The following is a 17,465-nucleotide window of genomic DNA, read 5'->3' as shown; positions in this document are numbered from 1 at the left end:
TAAGGCTCTAGCTTTCTTTGCCTTGGTTGGATTTTGGGACCTTCCCCTTCCTTTTCAAAACTATGGTAGATTCTGAAGCTCTGGGTACAACAGTATTTGGTACTATGTCATACACACTTCAGGTCTTAAAAATAGACAATTTCCAAGCACAGAATGATTTTTAAGAGGTTATGTGTACCTGTTAATGTCCTGTTCTGACTTTATTTGGCAAATATCCTAAACTGAGTCTTTAATCATTTAAAATTCTACTTCTGATCTTGAAGGGAAGCTGTAAAACTTTCTCCTTTCAGCATCTTATTGTGTGATAGTCTTAAACCAGCACTTAAGGTTGGTACACTCATTTTATAAATTGCTCTGTGAGGGCTCTACCAGTTAGAAAGTGGAAATACAGCTCGCTTGTAGCACTATTTGAATTAAGGAGCCACTTAATTTTCTGACCCTACTGGCTTGTGTCAGCCTGTTAGGGTCTAAATGGACTTTTCATATCGATCTTTTTAAACAAACAATGACTATGCTGTTTACTTTCATCTTATGTAATTTATCCATGCCAGAGATGCACAGTTTGTGTTTTTAATCTTTGTGTTAATTTTAAAGCTGTTTGGTCTGTTTAAAAAGTGATATATTGTGTATGAAATATATATACTTACACATGTAGATACATATCAGTGAAAACAGGTCTTAGTGGTCCCCTAGTCAGTAGAGTGACAGAAAGTCCAAAAGGCAAAGAGAGACCCAGAATGATGCCTCCTGGACTCTGATGTTTTTGACTGGGGTATCACATGAACACTGATATTTCCTCAAACATCTTCAACCCCTGGTACCACATCGAGTGTTCTGTCACATGGGGATGGCCCCGCTGCTGTCATCACTTTGGATAGTAAATCCTGTAAAAACAAGATAGTAAACTTGATAGATGTAGGGCTGGCCGGGAGTACTGACAAGTGGCACCACAGTTAAGCTGGTGTTGTTTACACGTTAACCTGTATCTCCCATGTCTCCCTTTCCCTCCCTCTGAGTTACGGTACTGTTTTGCATCATGCTTTATGATTATTTACAGTTTAGCACTCCTCGAATGCAAGTTATTACTAGCTCTGTCTTCAGCTTGTGAATTCATTGCACATTTATCAAAAGCAGAACCAAAATGACTTGAATGAACAGAGGGAGGCACCAGGTAACTTTCAGTCCCTAGAAGGTTCTGCTTCTTCAGCCAGGTGAATTTTGGAGAATGCTGGTAATCTTCGAGCTAGGCTAAGATGCTGCTTTTCCCAATTTATATGAGAAGTTAAATGATGAACATTTCCTTAATTTCATTTTTTACCTTGTAAAGGAGTTCTTAGTTTACTTCAAGTCTTAGTCTCCTGCTATTGTGTATTTAGACGTTTTAGACTTTGTACTGTTGCTCAGTATTTCAAGGTATTCTCTTAAGAACACCAGTACTTCCACATGCTCTGCCTCCTGCGCAGGTTTGAGATGCTGCCCCGCCCTTTCAGGCCTCCTCCCTGGAAGGACCCTGTCAGCTCCCTGGCAGGTGGAGTCTCTCCCTTTCTCTCTTTCCACCTGGGAAAGTGTCTCTCTTTCACATCTTGCGTGTTTGTTTCTGAGAGGGCTGCATGGCCTTTTCCCCTGGCTGATCTTTCCGTTGTCCCTGAGTACTGGGATGCTCTGCTGGAGATGGAGAAGTAGGGAAACTGGCCATTAGGATTTTCCTTCTCTGTCATCACAAACACCAGCCTTTGTAGACACACTTCCCGCATGTAAGATTTTATCATTTTACCCTTTAAACTAGCCACTGAGTTGCTGCTAAAACCTGATGGCTCCCGTCCCCTGCTTGCCCTCCTCTCCAGTGTATCTGACTTGTTATTGCACTGACTGGTTATTGTGAAGCAGTGGCTGTTCTGTGACCTGTGGCCAGCACTGTGTTAGTGACATTACCCACATTTTCCCTGAGTTCCAGGGGCCAAGTGTCTGGGAGGCCAGAACCTTAGGGTTACCTCAGTGGCTTCATTTCATCCTCATCAGTTCGCGTCGACTACTCCCGTGCTCGCCAGGTACTCTGCCCCGGAGGAGGTGGGTGCTCCCCTCTCTACCCACAACGAGCATTCTGCATCTTCATTTGCTAAACTGACATGTTTCCCAGATGTTAGAACTTGGGACAGTGCTTTTTCTTCCCCAAGTCTTACATTTTAAATTATAACCACTAAACTGTTTCTAAATCAAGGCCAATTTACTAAAGTTTAGGGGGAAAAATAACAGATTAGTGAGAAATGAGTAACTGACAGTCTTATCCTTAACCTTTCTTTCTCTTCTCTAGTTTTTCCCTCCAGGCTCCAAGCCTGTCTTTACACATGTTCTTATGCCACCGTTCATTGACTGTGTGTCAGTTTCCTGCAGTCAGGAAGACCGGAGCAGCTACGTGTGATGCTGCTTCAGTAGGAAAATGCTTTCATCCCCCTCTTCATACTTGAAACGCTACCTCCTGCTATATTGCCCTTAAATCTGCCAGTCGCTACCTCTCAGGTTCCTTTCTTGCATCTTGAGACACACTTACTAAATTTTCATCTGTAACTCAATCTCCGTACTTTGCTTTGAGTTTTGTGTGGGTGTGTTTTCCAACTCACTGCGTTGAGCTGTCTGAGCTTTCCTGGGCAGCGCCTTGTGCTACAAGCGGGTCTTCTTTATACAGTATGTATCCCTGTCGAATAGATATTTTAAAGGTCTTCTTACTGTAAATGCTATTTTTTCTTTTTTATCTTAACAAATTATTCAGTTTTGTGTGCAAGAGTTTACAGTTTTCCTTCCCCTCACATGTTGTTGTAATGACGTAGAAAGGCGAATGTTGTGTGCCCAGGGAGATCTGGGGTGTCTGACTGGAGGTTTACTATTGATGTCTAGAGCAGGGCTACTTTATATTCTGCTTTAAATGTCTCCTAGAGCTGCGTTGTCCAGTACAGTTGCTACAAGCCACATACGGCTGTTGAGCACCTGAAATGTGGCAAGTCCAAGTTGAGATGTGCTTATAAGTATAAAATCCACAATTGGATTTCAAAGACCTCATAGAAAAAAAAAGAATTGTAAAATAACTTATGAACAATTTTATATTGATTACATTTGATATAATATTTTGTATATATTTAGTGAAATAAAATGTTACTAATTTCACCTGGTTTAAAAATTTTTTTGAAAACCTCGTTACTAGAAAATTCAAAATTACACATTTGTCTCACATTATATTTCTGTTGGGCAGAGCAAGGATAGTAGTGTCAACAAAGGTAGTCTAATTTGAGACGGCTCTGACATAATGTTCACTGGAGGTAGTAATTGAGCAGTTTGCTCATAGCCTCATTGGCCTGCTTTTTATAAGAGGGTCCAGGGTTGGGAAACCCTCTGATGTTGTCTTCATCAAACGCATAGAGGGTGAGATACAGTCGCTTGATGCTTTAGTTTGAAAATTGCAGTATTGCTTCATTTTAGGGGTTCTTGTTCTGTTGAGTCAGTTCAGGACTTTTTTGAACTCTTACTGGCTACCAGATACTATTTTAGGTCTGTCGGAAGCGAAGACAAATTTCATCCCTGACCATGAGAAACTTAGTCATTGTGTGATGTGCAAACCAGGCAGGAGTGTGATTCATGGTTCAGTAACAGAAGACTGCACGGCGGCCTGAGTCGTCCAGAGATGGAGGGGGTAGGGCAGGAAGCGTGGTCAGAAAAGATCCTGCAAAGAGGAGATGCGGCTGCTCGTATTCTTTTAGTCATTTTCTTGTCCCTGGAAGCCCTTACTCGTGGGACATGCCGCGTGGAGCAGTGGAGTGTGGTCCTTGGGTGTGTAAACAGGCATGACTCTGCATTTCCCATGAGAGGACCTGAAGCTCAGTTCGGCCATAAGATGTGTTTAAATGGGCCCCAAGCAAGCCGATCAGCTTGCTGGTTGGGTTTTGATATCCTTCTGTGAAGATAAAATTCTTGACCTTTCTTGTTTACTTGGAAATTGAAGAAAATATGTAAATGATCTTCAGTTTTATTTGTGATTTATGTATGTACAGAAATACCAATGTGAATGAAACTGAAAGATTGGGGAAAAAAATGGAATGACTTGCCTTTAGTAGAAATACAAGTCACTCTGGAAGGCGACCAGCATGTTGTGTAAGTGCTTTCAGGGGCTGAAGCAGGGCTCAGGTTACAGGCGTCTCGTGTGGTGGGGGTGGGGGACACCAAGTGACACAGCACACACCAGACACTTACATAACCATGACTTCAGGGGATGGGAGGAAGCTGTGAATGAACCTCCCAAATTCAGGAGCGTGATATAGGAAGACAGCCTTTGAGTTCTTCTCTCTTGCTTGACTTGAATATCAGCTTCAGGAACATCTTTCTCTCAAACTAGACTTTCCATTACTCTCAGAACTTCTTTTCCCTTCCCTCTGCCATTAAGTTTGTGGACTTGTAACATTTGAGAACTAGAAGGAAGCTCAGAAGTCTCAGAGTGCAGCTGTCTACAGGTAAGTCACCTACCCTGTCTGATGCTGGATTTCCTCACGGGCACCCAGCCGGCTCCAGCGGAGACCCGTGTCCAGATGTCCCCTCTGCCGTTGCAGGCAGCTTGTTTCCGGAGGCTCCGTGTTAAACTCCCTCTCCTGGCAGATTGAATTCATTGCAAATTCTTCACCTCTCCTTTGCCTCGCAGCAGAATGTCCAGAGTTAGTAAATAAAGGAGTGCGTTCGTTTTGCTGGTGGGGCGGCATGGGCCGTGAAGGGACCAAGGGGAAGCGGGGAGATGTGGTTTGTGTCGGACGATCCAATGCCATGCTGGAGAGCGCTGGGACGCGCTGCTGATCCTATCAGATGTGGTGCTATCTTCCCTGATGGCAGGGTCCTCTCACTTTGGCAGAGTGTGAGTCACAGTCACTTCCCTTTCACTTTTGAATCCTTGCCCTTTCACTGAGGGAGTTTGGATTTGAAATCCTCAGCAGTGAAACTGATTGTATTTAATTAGTATCCTTAGGTTACAGATGAGGATACTGAGATCCAGGAAGGGCTTAACTGCAAGTTTAAGGTCATCCAACTGGGACAGAATCCAGGTGTCTCATTTCCCAATCTAACCCTCTTTTCATATATTTTCTTTAAAACCACATTTTTTTTTCATTAGAGTAAACAACAACAAAAAGGAATACACAAAATCTTAGGAAATCAGAGAAGAATTATGAAGAATATTATTCCTTTTCACTTGAGCATAATTTACACCATGCTTGTTTTGAGGAACCTCTTGTTTCTGTAAATTGCTTAAGGTTTTTCTAGGTTATGAGTGGTAAGGAAGAAGATGGGGTTGGATTTTACTAAAATTTATCTTCTGTAATAAGCACTTTTTATTATGGAAAATTTCAAACGTTTATAGAAGTGGAGAAGATAGTACCATCTCACCTAACTCCTGAGCACTTACCTCATCATCGGTCATCTGTATTTTAGTATACTGGACTCAAACACATGTGTTTTTTAAACATATTTTGCTCCTGCCAGTAAAATGTCCTTTTGATTTTAAGAAAATATGATACTTCTATCTATTTTTCATGTAACTGTGCTTTTTGTGGTATGAAGCATTTCTATCTCAGGTGCTTATCCTAAAATTTTCTCTTCTCTATCCTAAAATTTCCTTCGAGTTTATTTAGCTGAGATGATTCCAAAGCTCTAAGCAAAGTTTTTATCTCTTTGCCACCTTATTAGGTAAGAAAAGCCAGCTGCTGTAACAAACTGCACTAATTTTAGTGACTTAAACAGTTGAAAGTTTAAATTCTGGAAAAGTGCCGGGTAGATATTTGCTGATGGGCGAATGGAGAGAAGTGATGCCTGGATTCAGGCTTCTTCAGGGATGCAGGCTCCATCCATGCTTATGAGGTTGCCCTGCTCATCTCCATGAAGCCACTGGAAGGGCCAAGAGCTGGGGGGCTTTGTGTGGGAAGATTTTACGGGGGCACCCACCCCTGGCACTGCTCTCATTAAGTTGTCTAGAACTCAGTCACGCAGTCACACTGAGCTGCAGAGGGAGCTTGGAAATGTGGTCTGTGACTCCAGGAAGAGAAGGACGCCTGCTTGGTGAACCTCTAGCCACTCTGCATGGGCGTCCCCTTCTCCCTTGTACGGCTTTGTGCTGTGTGTCTGTTCCTGTGCAGATAGAGCAGTAGAGCCAGTTCCTTACTCCCTGGTTGAAACCCACTTTATTGTGGCTCAGAATCATTGAAGTTTCTTTTCCTGCTGGAATAATTATACCTGTTCATTAAATAAAATTTGAGAAATTCAAGAAAACACAAGAAGGTATAAAAACTATCAATAATCCCATCACCTGGGATTATTGATATGATTAATTACGATTAATCCTCTGTCACATTTCCTTCCAATTTAAGAATGTTCAACTACCGAGAAATAGCGATAAAATGTCACTAATTCTTACTCTGTGCTGGCTTGCAAATTCCAGAATTCATGAGAGGGGCAAAAACCATAGCAGAAACAATAATCTGTCAATTTTGGATTCTCTTAGCAAAGACACGTTGATTGCGGAGCTGTGGTGAGGCTTTGTACTTCTGGCGTTTTCCTGGCTTAGACGTCAGTAATCCTCACTCCTCTCAGTAAAGAGAGCACAAGCTGGGATTGGTGGAGTTAGTGTGTGTTAGAGTGGCAGGGCAGAGGTGACATTTTAAGTTTATGATTTACTTCCTACTTGGTTTTCAGAATTCTTAAACATAGCTCCATTTACCGGGAGAGAATACTAAGAAAAGGTGTTTGAAACTGAACTGAAACAGAAACTTGCAAACTTGAAATATGTAAAAATGCATTCCTGGTGGTGAGCTGAATACTTAACTCAGGTACGTGTGCTGTTCTCTGCTTACCTGCGTGACTTGTGCTGCTCAGTAGTGGAGAAAGGTGCTGCTAATCTTGACATGGGAGGATAATTTCCTGGGAGAAGGTGAATTTCTTGAGTCATGGGCTGCAGATTCAGGGATACAGAACCTGGTTTTCCTTTAAAGTGGTGAGGCTGCATCCTAGAGGCAGACCAACATAAGAATTTCTGTTTGTGAGGTCATCGTCATGACCTCACAGCCAGAACTGCTCGAAACGTTTGCCCAGCTTCTGCCAGGATATGAGCTGAGGCCTGGCCCAGATCTACAAACACCATGAGGTACTGGGTTGTCTAGTTTTGCTAGATTTATGTTGCCTTTTCCGCAGCTTCTGTAGATAAAAAGTAAAGACAATAACATTGGGTCCACTATAGTTTATTGAAAAGGAATGTATAATAGGAAAAATGGCTGTTTTAAGATATCTTCTGGCAAGACATTTAAAAACAGAAAACTCAGTAGCAGAGCGGAAGTATTTTACTGTGTGAATGGCTGTGTGGTTAACCAGTGGCTCTGTCTGCTGTGAAATTTGCTATCAATTTTCCTGTTCCCTGCAAATAAACGTAGCACTTTTGTTCTGTGAAAATGTGTCTACAGCACCAGACAAGTAGGAGTTTGGAACGATTAGGCTTGGTTATCAGCGTATAAATTATTTATGATCCAGAGGCCTAAATTCTGACGCATCACGATTGAGACGTTGTCACCGTTTAGTTTTGAACATATTGCTTTGCTCTCTGTATTTGTGTTAGTTGGAGTTAGAAGAAAAGGTGTTGGTTCGTACAAATATCCAGAAATCTAGTCTCTGAGGGTTAATACATGATGTAATTTTCTTAAGGATTCTCATCCTTTAAACAAAAACTTCAGGAACCTGTGTTCCTGTGTGCTGGGTGCAAGCACTTGATAAAGTACCCCCTCCTGTCTCTTTTTAAAGTAGATATTGGACCCTTTCCTAAGTTTGATCCCATGAGTTTAGGCTGAGAGATCACGTGGCCAAAATTTTTTGTTTTGTTACTGCTTTTTACCCCGCAAAGCATGTCAGCATCCAAGATTCCAGTTTTTAAAGTAGACTTCTTTTTAAAGCATTGTTCCTTATTTAAAGCATGTGTTCCCTATTTTTACCCGTCTGTGACAGTCACATGTCCCTATTTTCCTAAACACGTATGACCTTATGTCTTAAAACATTTACTTTCTTTGAGACTAGGAGCCCTTTTTAGATTTGCTAGGTATGTTCCCTCTCAAATGTATCTCTTTAACGGGGATGTCTTAAGACAGCTGTTTAGAAATGAGTTGTCCTGGTCACCTAGGTTGTAGACACTTGAAACTGCCAATTTAAAGTCAGTTTTAGCTCCAGGAACATACTGCTTTAGATCAGTTTTCACTGTTGAAAACATTTCTTTGCTTTCGGCATATATTCTTACTTAGGGAGAATTGAGCTGACTCTTTAACTTTTGACTTCCCATTCCCTTTGTAAGACCTCTTTCATGGAAGGGTTATTGAGATGCAGTCTGAATGGTAGTGGGTGTTGGCGGATGGGGAGCGATCCCAGATGCTTGAAATGACACTGGTAGTTTCCTGGTGCGGCTGGAGCAGCTACGGCTCTCTGTCTTGCATGAAGTGTTTGATGGCAGTAGCGTCACCTCTAGATTTGGGCTTCGTTCCTAGGGTCTTTTTTTTTTCTTTTTCCCTTCACGGTCCTGGTAACTAAGCTACTGTTATCATAAATAAAAAATGTTCTTTATCTGGATGTTTTCAATTTTCTTACCTTTATGAGGCAGGTGATGGATGATTGCTTGCTAAATTGCTTATTAAAAGGGGGAACTGCCATAAGCATATGTTCTATGTTTTGAGAAGGCTATAGTCTTGAACTGTATATCCTCAATCTCTGAAAATTTGCTTGTTTAGAGTGGGAGACTGATTTGTATGTAATTTCCTTGTCAGTAATGTGTGGTGAGAGAGGTTGTATCTGAGAGGAAAGTGGGGTGCTTGGGTTCTTGGAAACAATCATAAGTAATATTTGTGGTGCTTTCCTTGTACTGGCATTATTTTAATCTCGTGAAACCTCCCCAGATGCTGGTATTTTCCAGTCTCTAACACACTAGACTAATGTGTACCAAACGCTTTTTTGTTGGGTGGATGGAGAATATCCTATTTTCTGAAATCCTGACTTTGAGTAAAGCTGACATTCTCAAGAAATAGAAAGCACACTTCTTCAGAAACACCGAAGACAATAGGTCTCTTAAGGTTATTTGCTTTCCTGAAATATGTATCTTGCCCTTTTAAATTTGTAATTTAGATCAGATCTTGGCATTTAATCACAAACATAGGCTATTAATCTAGTTAAAAAATTTTTGCTCGTTTCAGGCCTGGCGTTTTAGTCTCTTAAAATAAACCTGTAGATTACACAGGAAAAAAAAAACAGAACAAAACAGAAAAAACTGTTTCTCTGGTGGTGTTGATGTTTAGCAGCAAAGCTTTCTGCTTTTAGGTGGAAACATAAAGCTCTGGATGAGAAGAGGGAGAGCAGGGATGGTGTGGCTGAGCCCTGTGCCCCGGCGGTCTTCTCCCCTGGCACATAGATGCCGCTGGGACGTGGGTCTCTCCTGCGTCTCCCACTTGAGAATGTACCAGCAAAACAGAAGCTATTTTTGACTGTCCAGAAGTGAGTTCTTAACTTCTAGAGATAAACATTTTACAAACTGTTTTTGGCTTGAAAAAATATTAGAACTATGGCATCAGTCAGTGGTGTAAGTAAAGGGTTCTGGTGGTCAGTGGATGGTGTGTATTGCAATATGATAGTTTGGAAGGTGAGATCATAAAGTAATGTGACTGACTTTTAAAAATAAATGGAAAAAAAAAAAAAGAGCCGGAGCTTAAGTTCTTTCTTCTAGGGAGATGTTGCTCATTAATTAACAGTGATAAAGCATTAGTAAATACCTTCTGGAACTCTTGGAATTGGCTTGTGTGCCTTGGATACATTTTTGCTGTGTTCAGTGGTTGCACATCGTTGTATTTTTGAGGTTTTTGGATTCAAATTTTGGAAACAGCTAGTAGTGCCAAGAGCCAAGTCCAGTGAAGAGTACTGAGAGACTGAGATGGTCACTGTCACCTTGGGTCACTAATAAAGTGCTAACCTGTCTCTGACGTTATTTCTTAAAAGAGTTAAAAATATTTTGACCAACACAGTATTATTCAAATTAACTTACCGTGTCCTCAGGTGGTCACTTTGAAGGACACTGTTTGGCAAGTAGATGGTCTGTGGATGAAGAAAGTTCTAGAACAGTGCTATCTCATAGGACTTTCTGTGATGGTAAAAATTGTTCTATATGTTGCATTGTGGCTGCTGAGCATTTGAAATGTGGCTTGTATGACTGAGGAACTGATTTTTTAATTTTATTTCAGTTTTTAAAAGTTTAAAGTTAAGTTTAAACAGTGCATGTGGCCAGTGGCTACCATATTGGAGAGTGCAGGCCTAGAATATGTAGCTTTCAGCCTGACTTAAAAACTGGACAGAGCGGTTTATGGTAGGATACCAGAAGTCATCAAGGCAAAGCAGGTTGTGGAATATGTGACCCTCCTTCCCCTCTGCAGGACGAAGAGTAGTGGAAAAGCCTGGAATTTGTCATTTGTGTTCAGTGGTATCTAATCTGTATAGACTCTCCAGGCTGATCCTTGCTGAGGTGTTACCCGAAGGGTTTTAGATGAGAACTTTTCATTGTATTTGCATTGCAATCATCGTTTTTTGATGCTCATGGTTCTTCTCTAAAGCGTATGACCTGTCCTGGCAGCCTCACGGCTGTTGGTTGGAGTGAGTGAAGACTTGGCATACCACTGGAAAAGGGGCTACCAACCCTGGGGCTGAATCTTTGCTTGGTAATGGTTAAGATGACTGAAATGAACAAATGAAGTAAATATAAGGCCTAAAGGGAAACTCTAGACAGCTTTCATTTTGAACCAGTAGAATCTGAATGGAAGCTTTTCATTTGAAGTGTAAGGCAAGTAAAAATTGACCATGGTAAATCTCCTGGCATGATCTCTAAGGCTCTTCAAAGTCTTCTTTCAGTTCACCTTTCTAAATTGATTTCTTACAAGACTCTTCTAACGTTAGCCAAACTGAGCTTCTCGCGGTCTGATTCACGTGCTTTATAGCTTTCCATATTCTTCCTTTGGCTGTTCTGAAATTTTTTCTCTCTACGTTTAAAAAAATCCTGACTGCAACCACACGGTTACTGTCCCTTGTCCCCTGCTCAGTCCTGCCTTGTGCCTGAAGCCTTTTCTTGTGCCTCAGTCCACTCCGCCCTCCCATCTCATACACACTTCCAAGACCACCGCATGGTTTGGTATTTCTCATAAGTTGCTTTGATTCTTAGTTATTTTTCACATATGTGTGTCTTTTCTCTCCAATTACATTATGAATTCTTGAGCTTACATCTGTGTCATATATTTCTCTGTCACCTGTAGCAAGCACCATGTATAACTTAAAAATAGTGGATACATCCCAACTGGTTTGTAAGCTCATTTAAACAATTGAGACTATTTTTCTCATTTTTATTTTGTAAGCATCGTTTATAAAGTACCATGAGGGAATGTAACGATGGCTAACATGCAGTTTCTACCCCCAGGACACTTACAGCCTGGTAGAATCTGTGGACTGCACACACCCAGCTCAGTGTGCTCAGTGATAGGAGAGAGATACAGACCCAGCTCTGTGAGAAATTGAAGGATGAACAGATTTTCCTCGGTGAGGTTTGGAGAAGTCTGCATGCCTGAATTTACCCCCGAGTAAGGTTTCAGTAGATGAAAATAACTAGACTGGGAAAGGGCATTCAAGGCTGAGTGAAAAACCTGAAACAGAAGCCTAGTGAAAGTACCAAGGCCCTGTAGGGACAGCCGGTGGATGATTCATGTGAATGTAATTGAGAAAATGAACCTCTTATCAGTCGTTTTGCAGTGTTTTTCAAACTTTAGCATCAGAATTACCAGAAGGTCTTAAAATGCAGGTAGCTGGCCCCACCACCAGCATTTAATTTAGTAGGTCTTGGGAGGGGCCCACATAGTTTGCATTTCTAGTAAGTTCCCATTTGCTGCTGCTGCTGCTGCACTTTCTGAAAAGCACTGATTTTGAGTCCATCTGATAATCTGCCTCAGAGAAACGTCTGCCTTGGGTGTGCAAATACCCCAGTGTTAATGCATCATTGTGTTCTTGTTGCTTCTCCTGCAACTGGTCTTCCCTAGATTGTAAGGCTTCTTACACACCCAGCCCCAGCACAGTGCTGTAACAATGGTAATGCACTAGTGAATCCTGTGCTTGCCTACTTGTCATTCAGATCTATAAATAGCTGCTTGAGAAGCACATGCTTCTGGAAGCCCTCGTGAACTGGGACTTTCTGTGACTCAGAATGTAAAGCAAAAATGCATATAGCAGCAGTTCTCACGCTTTTTCTCAGGACCCCTTTATATTCTTAAAAAATTATTGAGGACTCCGAAGAGCTTTTATTTATGTCGGTTTTTAGCTGTTGGTATTTACCATATTAGAAATTGAAACTGAAAATATTTTAAAATATTTATTAATTCACTGGAAATACTAACCCATTACATATTACATAAATCTTTAATGATGAGTAACTATTTTCTAAAGTAAAAAATTTAATGAGAAGATGGCACTGTTTTACATTTATGCAAATCTTTCTAAATGTCTGGCTTTCGCAGAAGACAGGCTTAATGGAAGACAGCTCCTGCCTTTAACCTGTAGTGGTGATACATTGTTTCGGTTGAAGTCCATGAAGAAAATTGGCCTCACACAGATTTATAGGAAGGGAAGAACATTTTTGTTACAGAACTCAGGTTTGGCTTTTTGCTGCTTGAAAGCCAATACCCTAGAGACAGGTATTAGTTGGAAAGTAAAATTTACTTTGTTCGGGAGGCTGGCAACGTGGGGAGATGGTGGACTTGTGTCCAGAAACCAACTCCGAAGATTCTGCTTGACCATGAAAGGTTTTAAAGGGACAAGCGTTTGGGGAAGGAGTCAGTGTCTTTGTTACCTTCCACTGTGTACAGACTTCTTCCGAATGGTCGGTGGTGAGGTAACAGGGTGGTATTCCGGGAGTCTTGTGCTCAGCCTGAAGGTACCATCCTCCCCCTGGGTGGGGGCTTAGGTCCTGCAGAAGAACTCAGAGGTATTTTGTTACTGTATTCCTTGCGGGGTAACTGGGACCTGCCCACTATTGTTTCTTGACTGCTCCTCCTCTGTCTCTGCATTCGCTCCCTCCCCTGATTAGCAACTAGCAATTAGATGAGTTTGAATCATCCCTTTGGAACTCAGGGAAGGTCGAGGAGGCTGAATGAAGCCCTTTTCCTACAAACAAGAAAGGATACAGTACCCGGGAGGGCCCCCCAGGGTCCTTCTCTCTTTCATTTTCAGATAATTATGAATTTTCTTCTTTAATACCCCAAAACTTGATAGGTTGTAGTTTCTTAAAGGTGGAATCTCAACCTGTAAGAATGAACAGTTTTTTTTTTAAAAAATAGACTTTATTCTTTTAGAACAGTTTCAGGTTCATAGCAGAATTGAGCAGAAAATACAGAGTTTGCACATAGCCCTCCCCACCCACATATATATACTCCCCTACACTCAACATCCCTCATCAGTGTGGCATATTTGGTACAATCGATGAACCAACATGGACACACAATAATCAACCAAAGTCCATAATTTACATTAGGGTTCACTTTAGATGTACATTCTATGGGTTTTGACACATGCATAATGACACGTAGCCACTACTACAGTATCATACAGAGTAATTTCATTGCCCTAAAAATCCCTTGTGCTCCTTCTATTTATTCCTCCCTCCCTCTCCCCAAACCCCTGGAAACCACGATCTTTTTATCATTTCTGTAGCTGTGCTTTTTCCAGAATGTCATTTGGACAGAATCGTACAGTTTGTAGCTGTACAATTTGCTTCTTTCATTTAGTAATATGTCTTAAGTTTCTTCAGTGTCTTTCATGGCTTGATAAATCTTTTTTCTTTTTACTGCACATGTATTTTTAAATTTACATATATGCACCGTTCATTGTTTCTAAGAATGTTTAGAGCTTTAGCTTTTTAAACTTACATAGTTATCAAAGGACTAAAGCCAACCACAAAATAAGAATTAACTCAAAAAGATATACCCTATTAACAGCAACATTATTTATAATTGCCAAGATATGGAAGAATCCTAAGTGCACATCAATATTTTAATAGATAATGAAGATGCAGCATACATATATATATGTAATGGAATACAACTCACCCATAAAAAGGATATTTTGCCATTTGCGGCCCTTCATTATAAGAATGAACTTTTACTGTTACATAAAAATCCATCGTTCTAATTTGTGATTTGAATGAATCCTTTACCCATAAACGATTTTGTAACGGTAGCTTTGTTGTTTGGAAGATACTGATTTACTGAGTTAAGAGATCTTCCAAATACTGGCACTTTCATTATACAATATTAAAAAAATTACATTGTTTAATCAATCTCATCAGAAAAGTCTGCAGTATTGAGAAGCTCTCAAGCTGACAGGAAGGGTGTGTTTTCCAAAATTCTCTCTTGAAAGCTTAAATTTTATCATTGTCAGCAAATAGTTGTTTTCCTTGAAGTGGCAGGCTGACATGGTTCATTTTCAAGAAAACGTCTGCTGGATCCCAAGTCTAAGTGACTGTAGTCGTCAGTGATTCTTCCCCGGGGAAGTGGCTTTCCCTGCCCAGTGGCTCATTGTCAGTTGCAGGGGTGTTTCTTATCCAGGGGTGCTGGCACCGTGCTGTGCTGGTGAGGGCGCTTCCCCTGCCCCTCCCCTCTTGTCACTCAGTATTAAAAAGGCATGTATTCAGGGTTGAAATTTAATAAAAGTATTCATTTTTCTGCTTTATCGTGTGCTCTGTCGCATTCTTATGCACAGGTGGTTTTTGTTGTTGTCTTCCTGCAAGCTCTGGTGGCAGAGAATCCCGAAGGGGTAGTCCAGCGTGGGTCTGCTGCGGAACACCTGCGGTTTGGTTTCCTCACTGCTGCTTGTTCGGTCAGTGCGTGAGTCTGCGTGGCGGGGAAAGGCAAACAGCGTCTCGGCGATATCATGAAAATAGTTTTGGCTCTCTGGAAGGGTCTCTGGGTGCCCCTAAGCAGTGCACGGACCACACTTAGAGAACTGCTGTCTTACTCGCTCCTTTGTAAGCTCAGAAGCTCATTTCTCATCCATTTACTCAGAGATCAGACCCTTGAATCATACAGACAAATCCAGAGATTGTAGTTTATAAACTATAACTTCGTGTATTTATAATGAGAGAAACTTCTTTTTAGTTTGGCAATACATAATCACCTTTCTTCATTTTGGTATATTTTCATGTTATAAAATAAGTTATACGTATGAAATGTGTGGGTGTGTGTATATTTACATAAGAATCTGCAGTTTTACGTGATCCCCAGGGGATTTGTATGCACATAATGAATGGTGGAGCGGATACCCATGCACACCCCACCCAGGTTAAGAAATTGACATTACCATGACAGTGACTAACATCGTTATAGCTGATGGTTACAGAACATAGGATTATGTTTTGTTTGTTAAGTTTTAGGTTTGTCATGTTTAGATTGCTTTCTTCACAAATCCACTTTTTCTTTTCTTTTCTTTTCTTTTCTTTTTTTTTAACATATACTCCCTCTTAACTACGATGTAGGACAGGTCATTTTGTACTTAGCCATTCATGCCTGTGCTGCTGGGTTCATCTGCTCATTGAACCTAATTCTTTACTCCTCCCAGACTCTTTAACTCGGCCTTCTATGAGTCAAGTTCGTGATGATCAATCTTCTGTCTCTATCAGCAGCCTCTTCTCTGAACATTCTCTTTCCCTCCTTGCCTTGTCTAGAGCTTGACTGGCCCCTGAAGGCAGTTTCCCCTGCAGCCCTCTCAAGGGCCTTCCTCAGAGCTGACCCGAGTTGTTTGATGCTGTAAACTGCTACTTCTGCGCCTTCAAAAACCCCAGCTCCTTTGAAGCTCTGCCACCTGGTACCTCTCCTGCGGCTGACATCCACCGACCTCAGCCTCTTGCCTTCATTCCTTTTAAATTCTGCTTCCTTCTTGCCATCAACGTCTCCCCCACTCCCTGTGTTTTAGACCCTGCGGTCCTACCAGTAACCCCTTCAGTGCTCAGGCCTCTGTTCCATCCCCATCCCCCTGGTCAAAGCCTGCAAACGTCTAGTTCTAATCTCCACCTCCTATCCATCAACCTCTTGCTCCTCAAAGGGGAGGGGATGTCCTCAAAACGGCAGCGCTGATGTCCCCTGGGGGTGTTAGAAAGCAGGAACTGAGGCCCAGCCCAGACCAGAACCGTAGTGTAACAAGATCTCGGGGGGATTTGTGAGCACATTTGAGTATCCAGTGTCTTCATTTTAACAATCCTTCATCCTATTTGAGAACTCTCACCCAGTTTTTCATTCTGAGAGGCCTCCCCAGCGCCCCCACCCAGTCTCCACTTCCCTTTTTACCCTTCTTGGATTCCCTGTGCCATTTTAATCACTACTGTAAAACACTCCTTTGAAATTGCCATCACCTCCCTTGCTTTTCCCTTCTATTTTAATTTCACTGGCAGGATTCTGATTGTAGTTGAACTTAGCTGTCTGCCTTCCTTGTATCTGTGCCTGAGCAGAAGCTTGTCATTAGAGGAAAACTAACGGGAGACTGGTTTCGCTTTAAAAATTCATGACCACCACTCTCATGTATTCTTTGTGCTGCTTGGCATTCCTGCTCCATTTCCCTAGTAAGTCCTGTTTCTCTGCTCAAAGGCAAACATTTTTGTGTTGAACACTCCCTGAGCCTCCCAGAGGTCTCTCCTTTCCTGCTTACCCCACTGGCCGATGAGAAAATGGAAGAGTATACCGTTTATATAGTCGTTTCTCAGGAAATATTTGTTGAATGGATAGATGACCATCTTGTGGGAAGATTTCCTTCAGAGAGTGACTCTATAAGGCAAAGTACTAGGTCCCCAAAGTGCCACCACTTCCTTATTTGAGTGACATTGGGAAGGTCACAACCTCTCGGACCTTCATTCTCTTTGTCCATGGATGAGCATAAGGTAATTGTTCACCTGCCTTCACAATTGTTTCGAGACACAAATAAGGCAATTTTATATTTGCTTTGTGCACTCTTGGTGCTGTACATATGTCGGTTATTTTAGTAATACTAGTCCTGATGTGTTTAATCTTTTAGTCTCTTCAGTTTGAAAGTTCAGTTAGGGAAAAAACTTGGGCTCTGGAATCACACTTGTGTTTACATTTCTGCTTCTTTAGCGAATGACTCTGGGCATCAGGTCATTAACAAATGAGGAGAAAATGTGTTAATTTCTGAGGTGTTCCTTCATTAAAGAACAAATAGTTATAGAAGCTAATCCATAGTATTACTGTGAGGCTCAACTGAGTTAATAAGGATAACAATTATTTCTAAATTACAATATTCTGATATTATGGTCCTCGCATGTTGGGAGGGTGAGGGTGTCTCCTTTTAGGTCCCAAACTCTTGATTCAGTGAGCATAAGTATCAAAATTACA

At 41.4% G+C, this 17,465-nt stretch overlaps 1 protein-coding gene and 1 long non-coding RNA gene across 8 annotated transcripts in view; one reads left to right on the top strand and one right to left on the bottom strand.

The window, feature by feature from the left end:
• CLIP1 (CAP-Gly domain containing linker protein 1) overlaps window positions 1-17,465 on the top strand; it is a 112,914-nt gene that overhangs the window by 10,614 nt on the left and 84,835 nt on the right. The window contains exons 1-3 of one of the 7 annotated variants that reach the window (XM_072953417.1): window positions 7,087-7,165; window positions 11,501-11,619; window positions 14,827-14,943. The exons of the other annotated variants lie outside the window; for them this stretch is intronic. The gene's annotated coding sequence lies outside the window, so the exon portion shown is untranslated. Of the gene's footprint in view, window positions 1-7,086; window positions 7,166-11,500; window positions 11,620-14,826; window positions 14,944-17,465 lie in introns of those variants that run through there. 7 annotated transcript variants of the gene reach the window in all.
• LOC140690987 (uncharacterized) lies at window positions 557-10,139 on the bottom strand. Its single transcript, XR_012066411.1, has 3 exons — window positions 10,085-10,139; window positions 6,876-7,028; window positions 557-884 (listed from the first exon to the last, which is right to left on the bottom strand). It is a non-coding gene; the product is annotated as an uncharacterized lncRNA (long non-coding RNA).

Source organism: Vicugna pacos, chromosome 32 (genome assembly GCF_048564905.1).
Source record: "Vicugna pacos chromosome 32, VicPac4, whole genome shotgun sequence".
In the NCBI taxonomy this organism is placed as follows: Eukaryota; Metazoa; Chordata; class Mammalia; order Artiodactyla; family Camelidae; genus Vicugna; species Vicugna pacos.
This window is presented reverse-complemented; position numbering and strand designations above follow the sequence as displayed.